Source organism: Rhinopithecus bieti, unplaced genomic scaffold, assembly GCF_001698545.2.
Source record: "Rhinopithecus bieti isolate Rb0 unplaced genomic scaffold, ASM169854v2 scaffold_18688, whole genome shotgun sequence".
In the NCBI taxonomy this organism is placed as follows: Eukaryota; Metazoa; Chordata; class Mammalia; order Primates; family Cercopithecidae; genus Rhinopithecus; species Rhinopithecus bieti.
Genome location: NW_016809492.1, coordinates 52,803 through 65,264, shown reverse-complemented (window position 1 = coordinate 65,264; position 12,462 = coordinate 52,803). Strand labels below are relative to the sequence as shown.

General features: G+C 40.2%; 1 long non-coding RNA gene across 1 annotated transcript; it reads left to right on the top strand.

The window, feature by feature from the left end:
* Positions 1–2,779: 2,779 nt before the first annotated feature.
* Positions 2,780–10,542, top strand: LOC108540470 (uncharacterized). Its single transcript, XR_001888682.1, has 4 exons — positions 2,780–2,953; positions 4,056–4,176; positions 4,925–5,050; positions 9,735–10,542. It is a non-coding gene; the product is annotated as an uncharacterized LOC108540470 (long non-coding RNA).
* The last annotated feature ends 1,920 nt before the right edge of the window (positions 10,543–12,462 follow it).

The following is a 12,462-nucleotide window of genomic DNA, read 5'->3' as shown; positions in this document are numbered from 1 at the left end:
TAATACGTGGGTGAGTGCCAGAACACATGCAGATGTGTGTTATTTATGCCGTTAATTGTTATTTCCAGTAGGTGTCTGGCTGTCAGTGCACATGAGTTAAGTACCGTAAAATAACAGCTATCACACATCTTACAAGAACAACAGGGAGTCAATATACGTGGCAGTATAAATCTGATTACCTTAGATAGTAAGGAAAAGAGAAAGAACGCAAAACCAGATGAGCCTATGGCTGTAATTTAAAAAACAAATTATCCCATTTGAATATGTTCTATAGTAATTATGCATTTACACTGAGTACACTAAGAGAAAAGCCATCTTGGAAGAACAGAGCCAATTTGGGTAACTGCAGTGAATTCTTATAATTTTATGTTGTCTTGGCATCCATTTTGAATACAAATTTAAGTTTGTTATACCAGAAGCAGAGCCCAATCACCCTTGGCACAGTTTCTGGTTCTACACCACACCCAAATGGCTCAAGACGTGGCCAGAGATAAGAACCTAGAGGCATCTCTTCTGCATACCAGGGCTCCCTGCTTTCTCACTGATTCTTTTAAATGAACCAGTAGGGCATTTGCCTGTGAACTGAAAGTGCCCCACACCCTATTCCTTTGTATATACTGCTGGCTGCCCTCTCTCTCTCTCTCTGCCTGACTCTTCGTTCTTGCCTGACGTGACCCAGGGGTGAGGACTGTTCTTGACTCATTGTGCCTTCCCTATTCAGTATATAAATAAATCAGTATATAAATAAAAATCTTGGAACTTGTTTCCTATGGTGGTGGTATACTGGATTTGCACCTTCCATCTGAAGAACCAGGGACTGCCCCAGGCTGGGTTTTCCCTAGGAAGCCAGGGAGAGCTCAAGGTTGGGCTCCCAGCGCCAGGGCAATGGTTGGGCAGGCATAACCTGGACACAGGTCGGACAAGAGCCACAGGGCATCTGCTGGCTTAAACAAGTTTCCCATGTAACGGACCATCTCTCTCCCCACTTTTGGTCACTGGGCAGACTACTAGGCACTAGGCCATCAGCCAAGCAAAAGAAGCATCCCCTGAAAGGCCCACTGTAAACACCCACATAGAGCTTCCCTGCATTTCCCATTAGGGCAGGATTGCTGGCTGCCCTAGTGCTGGAATCCCAGTTTAGCTGGGGGCTCTCAGCTAAAAGTTTCTCTTAATTCTTAAAGGAACAAATAAAAGGGGGAGAATAAGTGAGAGAATGAATGAGAATGAAAAAAAGGTATAGAACCAGTTGGTCAGTGACATTTTCTAGTGAAACACATATGGGATGCAAGAAAAAGACTCAGAAAAGCCTTGGGTGTAAATGTTGAAAGGATCTTGAATGATCTGGCAGGAGAAGATGCGCCAGCAGGGCTTACTGTATAGCTCGGAAGGATGGTGATGAGGACACCACAGACTGAGATAGTTTACAAAGGCTTAATGGAGCTCAGATATTTGAGGAAAATAATAATAAAAAAAGATTAACAAGATTCAACTGAGACAAGTGAACACAAACACATCTGGATAAAGTAATCTTAAATAAAGATACTCAGATGGAGAAAAAAATGTGTCAAGCCTGGACCTGGAGTAAAAGCAGACAGAAAAATTTTGAGTTGCAAGGGATTACAACAGCTCAGAAAGGTGAGAATTCCCTTCTGTGGTTTTCAACGCAGTGGTGTCTCTTTATGAAACCTTGATAAAGGATTTCATGTCTCTTTACAAACACAATGAGATCCTCATTACATATCTGAATAAATGAACCATGCCTACAACATAGAATGCATTTTGAGGTTTGTGAATATGCAAAATGTGGCTGAAACTGTTCTAACTCCATCATTTCTAGTCAAATAATTTTATAGAAACTTGTTTATCCCAAACTATAATTTTCAGATTGTAAAGAACTATTTAATAACAATCACATTTACTATGTGCTGGGCACTCTTGTAAACACTTTACATATTTAAGTAAATAAATCCGCATAACAAGCCCCCTCAATAGGTGCAACTGTCCTCCCACTTTCAGCAGATGAAGAATCCAAGTCACAGAGAGCTTAACGACCTTCCCAAGGTCATACATTGAATAAATGGTGATTCAGGGATTCAAACCCAGGCAGGGGATCTCCAGAGTTCATGCTCCTTTAGCAGTACACTAGACTCCCTGTGTGTGGCAGAAAAGAAGTTGACTAGATAATTCCCTTTAGTCTGGAGGATAGACTTGATCTGTGAATGAGACTAGAAGGGCCAATGAGATATCCCCAGCCTCTACCATTCATCTGGGACTATATCTTCCTGTCTACTCACTTCCAAATATCCAGTTCCCCCTTAAAGGTAATCTCTGTGGCCTGCAGGACATGGGGACATGGGGTCTCATGTTATATTTTGTGCTCCAGCACCTGGACATGCATCATCTTTGGCCCATTTAGCAGGAGTGGTCATGGAGAGACACAGACACGCTGAAGACTATGAAGAGCCTATATAGAGCTAAGAATTTCTTATGGCTTTTGTGATTTGATTGAGAAATTAGAACTGTAGCTAATTTTAGGAGAGTGTTTAAAGTGACCACTGTAGATAATTTTTGAAAATTCTCTGTGTAAACATATATAACTATACTACATGTTACTTATAAAACATTCATTTCTTTGGGGACACAATTTGTCTCCCCGGAAACTTGAAGCATAGATGGTTGCCCCCATTACTGTGCTTTTAAGGGATACATAAGATTATGATTACATCATAATACATTTTTCACTGGGCTGCCATTGTGCTCTTCTTTTTTCCTCTCTGGCGGAAGTCTCTTATAAGTAGAGTCACTACTTTTTTTAGACAATAAAAGCATACTGCCTCTGGAAGATCATTGTTTAAATCCAAACTCAAAGTAGGATGAGTCTTGTAACTGATCAAATTTCCCTCTGTGCATTGGCAGCCATGAGCCTCCGAGCCAGAGTTGTGATCCAGTCCTAGTAAGTATATCATCATCCTTTATTGTCTGAACATCTCTCCTGTCCTTATCATTTGCCCAGTTTCTTTCTTTCTTTCTCTTTCTTTCTTTCTTTCCTTCTTTCTTTCTTTCTTTCTTTCTTTCTTTCTTTCTTTCTTTCTTTCTTTCTTTCTTTCTTTCTTTCTTTCTTTCTCTCTCTCTCTCTCTCTCTCTCTCTCTTTCTTTCTTTTCTTTCTTTCTTTCTTTCTTTCTTTTTGAGATGGATTCTTACTCTGTCGCCCAGGTTGGAGTGCCGTGGCGCGATCTCTGCTCACTGCAGCCTCTGCCTCCCACGTTCCAGTGATTCTCCTGCCTCAGCCTCCTGGATAGCTGGGATTACAGGCACCCGCTACCATGCCCGGCTAATTTTTGTATTTTTAACATAGACGGGGTTTCACCATGTTGGCCATGCTGGTCTCGAACTCCTGATCTCAGGTGATCTGCCTGCCTCGGCCTCCCAAAGTGTTGGGATTATAGGTGTGAGCCACCGCGCCCGGCCCATTTGCCCAATTTCTTGACTTACTGTTTTACTGGTATGTGCTGAATTGTATCCCTTTAAGATTCATATGTCGAAGTCATAACCCCTGGTATTTCAGAATGTGACTGTATTTGGAAATAGGATCTTTAAAGAGGTAATGAAATTAAAGTGAGATCATTAGGGTGGGCTCTAATCCAATATGACCAGTGGTGTCTTATAAGAAGAGATTAGGAAACAGATTACAGAAAAAAGACCATGTCAGGACACAGGTAGAAGGCAGTCATCTATAAGGCAGAAAGAGAGGCCTCACTGGAAATCAACCCCAATGGCACCTTGGTCTTGGACTTATAGCCTCCGAAATTGTGAGAAAATAAATTTCTCTTGTTTGAGCCTCTCAGTCTGTGGTATGTTATTATGGCAGCCTGTTATGGACTAAATTATGTTCCCCCAAAATTCATACATTGAAACCCTAACCTCCAGTGTAGACTGGATTTGGGGATAGGGACTTTAGGGAGGTAATTAAGAAGGGTGGGTCCCTAATCTGATAGGACTGGTGACATAATAAGAAAAGGAAGAAACACCAAGAGAGCTCTCTCTTTCCATGTAGAGAAGAAGCCAAGTGACGACGCAGTAGGAAGCCACCTATAAGCTAGGAAGAGATTCCTCACTAGAAACCAGTCCCAATGGCACTTTGATCTTGGACTTTCAGTCTCCAGAACTGTGTGAAGGTAAATTTCTGTTATGTAATTCACCTAGACTGTGGTATTTTGTGTTGGCCCTAGCAGACTAACATACAGTCCTAGCAAACAAATACATTTACCTTGTTCTATTGTTTGGATATTTTTAGAGGTGCCTTAAATCTTCGTTGGAGCAAACCATGTTTGTGTTTATCTCATTTGTAAATATGAAGAGAAAGAAGTAAGTGTTAGCCTGTTTTAAACTGCAAATACAGTGATTATAAAAAAGGTATCAAAATGTGAAAGCCAGCAAAGTGTGGCTAAAAGAATGTTTCTATAAATTAATACACTTCATTCTCTTAAGCAAAATTAAGTATTAACCTCATAATTATTAAACTCAAATTTTTCTGAGTGAAGCTTATGGTTAAATAAGCCAATAAAAACGAACCCTGCTTTTTTGGGGCAGAGGGTAACTTGGAGAAGATGGACCAGAAAACTGAGCTTGAGTCTCAACCTGGCACTGCTGTGTTTCTGCCATTCGGAGAAGCTGACTGGCCTCTTCAGCTCTTGCATGGGAGTGTTAGTGGTGACTCAGTCGCCCACGGACGGTCCAAAAAAAAAAAAAAAAAACCCTTTAATGTGAACCTGCTGCCAGCAACATGTACCCTGAGGGTAGAACATCCCAATCACAAGAATTACCTTCTTTGGGAGTGGGAGAGTTGGAGATGAGATGGACTAAAGGTTTGGTGTCTGTTGATTCCTTTCCTTGATCTAAAATTTAACCTTTCTCCCTTTCAAGACATTGGAATAGAATTCTCAGTTCAAGAGGCCCACGTGATGAGGTCAAGAGAGTTGTGTTCAACATTTTATCTTTGCTTTACCTCTCCTGGCTCACTCAGGACACATTCACAATGAGAGACTGGAAGTAAGCTGATAAAATTAAAATATAGCACATAGCATATCCAGACAGAAATAACTTGTGCTAAGAATTGTGTCTGACTTTCCTGGTTTTGCCTACCATGGCATTTTCAATTAACCAGCTAAGATAGCTGGTATAGGTATTCAAATATAGTAATGTCTAGACTTGTTATTTAATCATATATGTGTATGTGTATGCATGTGTTTGTATGTGTGTCTATCTATCTATTTATCATCTGTTGATCTGCCATCATCTCTAAAGGCTATAAAGTATATCAACCAGGATTCTTTAGTTATAAGTAACCTAAGCTCATTCTTGTTAATGCTAGCAAAAAGAAAATTTATAGGAGATATTCACCATAGAATGCATTAGCTTATAGATATATTAGCTTCCATGCTATCACAGAACAAGAACAGAAACCAGAATAGTTTGGCAGACCTCTAGGCAGTGGAAATTATCTGATCATCTTTTATAGGCTCTGTTCCTGCAATGATTGTGCCCTAAACTTAATTTTTTAAAAAATATCTTTGTATCACTTCTCTTTGTGTTCAAAGTACAGGGAGAGAGAATCTCATTCCATGACTTGGTGCCAAATCTCTGATTAGGGTAAGGTACAGTTTGACTATGGATGCATGGAGAGGTGCAGAAGTAATTCTCCCAAAAAAGACTTGATATAATGCTAGGAAGAAGGAAGCAATCTTGGTTGGCCAAACAGTGACAATAATGATTACAATAATAACAGCAAGAAATGTCCACTGAATTTTAACTCCTTGTTTCTGATTTGGTGATCTGATGAGGGTGGCTCCTATCCAGTGTGTCTTAGGATGTTTTAAATTAAATTAAACTTGTTTCCTTTTAGAGACAGGGTCTCACTCTGTCACCCAGACAGGAGTACGGTGGCACAATCACACTCACTGCAGCCTGAAATTCCTAGGCTCAAGCAATCCCACCACGTCAGCCCCCGAGTAGCTGGGATTACAGGCATGTCACCCTGCCTGGCTACTTTTTTTATTTTTTGTGGAGACGGGGGGCTTACTATTTTGCCCAGGCTGTTCTCAAACTCTTGGCCTTAAGCAATCTTCCCTAGTCAGCCTTTCAAAGTGCTGGGATTACAGGCATGAGCTACTGTGCCTGGCCCTCGTAGGCTGTTTTTGGCGCCCCCTATCTGAAAGAGGATGTCTACCTTCTGCTTTAGGATTCATGCCATTTATCACAGATAGTGGTTAGCCTTTGTTTATGCTCTGCTCAGAGCGAGTTTAACGTACAGAATTACCATCTGCTAATTTGCAGGGTATGGTGTCCTTCTAGTGTCCTTTGGAAGCTGCTGGATGCCTGCTGAGCGAGTTTTGGAGGAAGCATGACTGTGGGAGTCCCTCCCTCTTCATCTTGCCCCGGGTCTGTGTGCTCTCGGCCGGTTGTCTCTTGTGGGACAATGAGGTTACTCTTCTTCAAGGCTAGATGATAAGGACTTCTAGTTCTTCTCGGCGGAAATGGCCACTTTTGCATGGAGGCTAAGCTCAGGCTATTTTGGTTTAACCAGGGCATGTCCACACCATGTAGGCTATCACATGCTACTTGAGAGGGAAAGAAAATTCTGAGGGTTCATATAGTACGAAGAATATCTTTTCTCAAATTAACTCTGAATCTGCTCTGAAGAGGGGGCATAGCAGTGAGAAACTGTGGGTGCACAGGAGAAAGTGCAGAATGTACAGGAAGGCCACCTGGATGGGTCCCTGAGCAGCCCCAGGAGTGCAGGGCTTTAGGATGGCAGGGCTTCCTTGCCTCACTGTCAGAGCATTTCTGTTCATTCTCATCTCACATCACATCACTTCCCTTATTAAGTGCTCAGAATCCTTGTGCTTTCTCTCCCAGTTCTTATTAGAGCCGATGGGAGGTAGTCTCATAAACATATATCAAGGTGTTAGGAACTGTGTGGGCTGCCCCCTCAGGGAAATTTCCTTTGAAAGGGGTTAGGATGATTTATAATGCAACAAAATTAATCCTTCTGGTGGGATTTTTAGTTACCATAATTGTGGGGAAAATATTATTGGACAACGGGGGACTTCATATCCTTACAAAACACAGGATATTGACCACTTCCTAATTCTGCCCATGTACTACCTTACTTACCTTACCACGGGGCATTTCCAAGCTACTGTGGAAAGAGGAAAATAATGTGAAGCACGAAAAGTGGCCAAACTGCACAACAAGTTCTGTGCCTTCAGGGAGGAGCTTGTGGAAGGAGCCACAGAAAAGTTGATTCAGAGGGCATTTAGCCAACAGAGCATTTAAACCCTCTCTTAGATCCATTTAAACCCAGAGGATGTCTTCCATGTTATTGAGCTTTTTACAATTCTACAAAAAGCTAAACCAATATACACTAGGGTATAAGAAGAAGCAACAGAAATTGACTCAGGACCATTTACAGATAAACTGTAAACTAACTGAAGGCAATGGTTATGCTTTCAATGCCTTTGTATCACACCATTCAGCCTAATTCATTCAATGCATTGAGCAAACATTCTCTGAGCATCTTCTATGTGCCAGATGCCATGCTGGATGTTGGAGATTCTAAATCATTAAGATGTGTTTCCTGTCTTGAAAGAACACAGAACCTAGTGGAGAAGATGGAACTTATGGGCACACAATAGTTACAAAATAATGTGAAGTCCACTCCTAGTTGTAGCAATAAAATGCCATTGTATTATTGAGGGTAGAAAAAATTAATTCTGTCTGGCTGTAGAGACATGCTGGCATTTGAGCTCAGCCTTGGAGGACGAGACGGTTTCTCAGTATCTCATTAGCTTGGCATCCTGAATATAGCAAAGACTTAATAAATGTCATTGCCTAATAATCTCAAAGATGGAGGAAACTAGAATTCTTTGAAATTTAAGTTCATTGTTGTTTTTCCATTTTCTGCCTGGACTGAGGTAGACCCATTTCTCATTCAGACCCCTGCCTGGTGTGGCATCATTGGTCTCCTGTAAATCATCAATGTTCCTGAGATTATCACATGGACCCTACATAGGACATAGGAGTGGAAGCTTGACATATGAGGAATGCCAAATTAGCTGTTGAAATTATCATCTCTCCTACTTTTTTCTGTTGGAGGGTTTTATATTTTTAAGTTTTTGACCTTGACATCTGTCTTAGTCTGTTTTGTGCTGCTATAGCAGAATACTTGAGAATAGAGATTTATTTTTTGCAGTTCTAGAGGCTTGGAAGTCCAAGATCAAGAAGCTCACATCTGGCAAGGGCCTTTGTTCTGTGCCATCCCACAGTGGAAGGCAGAAGGGCAAGAGAGCATGAGAAAGAGCAAAAGTGGGGCAAACTTACTGTTTAACAAACCCACTCCTGCTATAATGACATTAGTCCACTCATGAGGGCAGAGTCCTCATGACCTACTCACCTCTTAAAGGCCCCACCTCTAAACATCGTTGCACTGGAGATGACATGTCCAACACATGGACTTTGGGGATGCATTATTCAAATCCAAGCAGCATTACATTCATAGCCCTAGTAATTCAACTCCAAGTACATTCTGATGACTGACTAAAATTTATTGCTGTGGTGACACTTAATCTGGCACCAGTGATAAGTCAATTCTAGGGCTGTAAGTTTTAGATTTATAATGAAATTTTGATTAAATTGGGCTTTTAAAAAATAGTGATATTTATTCTGTGAACTAGCGCAGTATGTAGAAAATGAATGGTGAAAAACCCACTACAAATCCTTCTGTGTAGTCATTAGCGACTCTATATTTAACAGTAATAATTGCATTATCTTGATGTATTTAATTTCTGTTTTCAGGCACCCTAAAAATGTAAACAACTGAATGTTGTTGGAGAAAAATATGCAGGTCATTTCCACAGGTTGTTTTTGTCTGCCTCTAGATAGTACTATACACCTGAATGAAAGAGAATAAGCTCTACCAACCATCAGATATTTCAAAAATATCTGAATTTGGATGATACAGAAAAATCAATGAAATGATCGGTGGAATTTGTCAATCTTTATTTAAACTTGACACTGGATATTAAAGCCTTTGCTGTTCATTGTCAACCTTTAGAGTTCAGAAAGAGTGAAATTCTAATTTTCTCCACAAGGTGGGAGTAGAACACTAAAAGTGTTTTGAAATGGCACTCATGAAGAGGTGTCACATATTTGTGGTAAGAAAAACCATACTCCAGCAAGAAATAAGAAAAAAGAATTTTAAAGTCTACTAAAAATTAGTAATCTTTGTGCCCTCATGTTCACATTAATCTCAGCCTCTTTATAGTTTGTAGATCTTCTACAAATTTCACCTTCAAACTAAATACAGGGTTTACAAAATAAAGAAATAAAAAGAGCAATAGCCAGTGAAGGGAAATACCACACATTTCATCTTGAGTGGTAATATGTGGTAATATGTGAAGTCTCGAGTGTTTTGGGTATGATTATGAATTTTCTCAAGATGGTTGGCTGTCTGGCTGGCTGGGGAACGTATATTTTTGAGGCTTGAAGATCAGTAGAAAATAGGTTGGGCAAAGTAGTTGCATGATATGGTTTACCATTTAGACAGAGTCTAAACTTACATGAAAAAGTAAATATTTCATCTGTCTTTCTGGTCTTGTTTATGGAGCCTTTTATCAAGAGAGAAAATCAGGCCAGTCTTCTATTTCAAGTCTAACTCAAGATTCTTTTCTTTCAGGAAAACATTCATGATCTCACTCCACCTGAAGCTGGTGCCTCTGTAATGTGTAGCAGAATCCCATGGAGAAGCTGTAAAAACACAAAATGTTGGGCCCCACCCCCAGAGTTTCTGATTTTGCAGGTCTGGAGAGGGACTGGGATACATACTTCTAACAAGCTCCCAAGAGATGCTAATGTTGCTGGTCTAGAGACACTTTGAGAGCCACTGTTTTTTACCCAGCTTATGCAATCAACTACTATCACAGCAAGGCACAAAGAATGCTCCTTATTTGTTTGTTATGCTGGAGTTTGGCTTGGCTAAATGTTATTTGAAACTGAATGGCTGTCGATTGTGGCTCAGAAACTGTTTTCTTCATAGCGCTGCAGTTGGATTTATTTATTAGAATTTGAGCTGAATATTGTCTCACATTTTGGTTACATTGGTTTCTCAGGATATTTTGTGGGTACATGTTTTCTCTTTCTAAGTGCACTGTCACTTGAGGTGGGCCTGAACCTTTTGTTCCTGTTTGTCTTCACTTTTCCACAGAGCTAGCAGTCTCCAGCACAGGGGCGATCAGTCCTTAATCGCTGAAGACTAATTAATCTTTCAGTATACATGCTATTTTAGTGAGTACTTTTTGCCAGAAATACTAGTACTGATGTAAAATAAGGATTAGGATTAGGGAAGGATTTGGTCTGAAGAATTCATTTCATATGTATAAGTCATGGTTCTCTAGAGAAATAGAATCAATAGGGGGTGTGTGTGTGTGTGTGCAGTGATGGTGGTGGCAGTGCAGGGACAGAGAGAGAGAGAGAGAGACAGACGAGTGGGGCGGGGGAGAGAGAGGGAGTGAGGGATTTATGAGAAGGAATTGGCTCACACAATCATGGAGGCTGAGAAGTCCCTAGGATCTGCAGTCAGCTAGCTGGAGACTAAGGAGAGCTGATGGTATTGTTCCAGTCCAAGTCCAAAGCCCTAAGAACCAGGAGAGATGCTAGTGTAAGTTTCAGTCCAAAAGACGCTAAATTCAAGATCCAAGAAGAAATGATGTTTCAGTTTGCATCTAAAGGCAGGAAAAGACCGATGTCTCAGCTCAAGTATCAGGCAGGAGGAGTGCCCTCTTACAAAGAATCAGTCTTTTTGTTCTATTCAGGCCTTCAACTCATTAGATGAGGGCCACATGTATTAGGAAAGGCAATCTGCTTTCCTCAGTCTGCGCATTTGTATGTTGATGTCATCCAAAAACACCCTTACAGACACACCCAGTATTATGCTTGACCTAATGCCTGGGTACTCCACAGCCCAGTCAAGTTGACACAAAATTAAGCATCACATTATATATGTGAAATCATTAGTTAAATGGAAATTGGATCATTGTCCAAATTCCTCTACCTTTTGCTTCAATAAAAGAAAAAATGGACCGACACTGTTCTGGGTGGCCTCATATGACTTCTAACTGTTTTGGTCATCAGTTTAGTGGGTGGATTATAGCAACGTGATCTCCTTTAATCTTCAGGGGTAAGATGAAAATAGCCATGCTCACCTAAAGAGATCCATTGACAAATTCAACTAGCTTCCACAACAACAAAAACTCTTGTAAACATGAAGTGCTATAGATATATTTAATAAAGACAATCATTTCTGTATCATGTTTTTTACTGGTCAGATATATTTCTTTATAAACCACACTTCTAGAAATAAAAGAAGTATAAGCAGAAATGCATGGATCCACTGAGGGTGGCAACCATTTAAAGATACTGAAGATTAAAGCTGGCTATTTACCAGCATGGCATAGTGAGTGAAAGACTTTATATGATACATGTTCTAATTATTTAACGAATCAATTCAGGCATAACAATGTGGTATGCCCTATAGGCTCTGCCACCGATTCCCTCATTCCTAAGTATGTGTAATTTCTATAAAACAATCAGAGAAATTCCAATTTCTGAATCATCAGAGTCTTCTCTCTACCTAAGGTGAAAGTGCAGAATAACCCACAGGGCCATGAAAAGACACTACATTCTTTTCTAGTACTTTAACCATAGCTTCAAGGCACTGAATAATAAGCACTATTATTTATTTAATTTCATAATAGCTGTGGGGAGAGTGTTCATGAAATGTTTTGAGTTCCTCAAATAAAATACATGATACACTCTTTTCAGGTGAGATTTTCAGATAGATTACAAAATAATATTTTTTTTCTAAAAGTGAGGAGAGAAAAAGGTTAAAAAAAAAAAAAACCACAAAGTGAGGAGAAATGAAAGAATTCTATTTGACTTGCAGAATTTGCATTTGAATTATCTATACTTACCAAGATGGCTATGTCAGTTGTACCTGTCTGATGGTAGCTTATAATTGCAAATGCTTAAAGATAAACAGATCATAGGTTCTGGATGAGGCTGAGCACAGGCTCTAAAAGTCGCATCACACAGCCACCTGCTCATCCTGGCTTTGGGCTCTGCCCCTTGAATGTTTGCCCATCTGACTCCATTTGTACCTCCCTCACTGCTTCCCTGAGTCATTTCAGTTTCATTCTCATTTTGGCTCTTTCCTCACTTGTGGTTGGTGCTCTCTAGAGTTTCTGGCAAAAGCATGGACTCTGAAGTAAGGTTGCCCGGGTTTAATTCCTGTTCTATTGCTTGCTCTCTGAGTCTCAGTTTCCTTCTCCCTAAAATAGGGATAGAACCCATCTCAGAAGGTTGTTGTCAATATTCACTGAGATAAGCACAATTTCTGATAAATATTC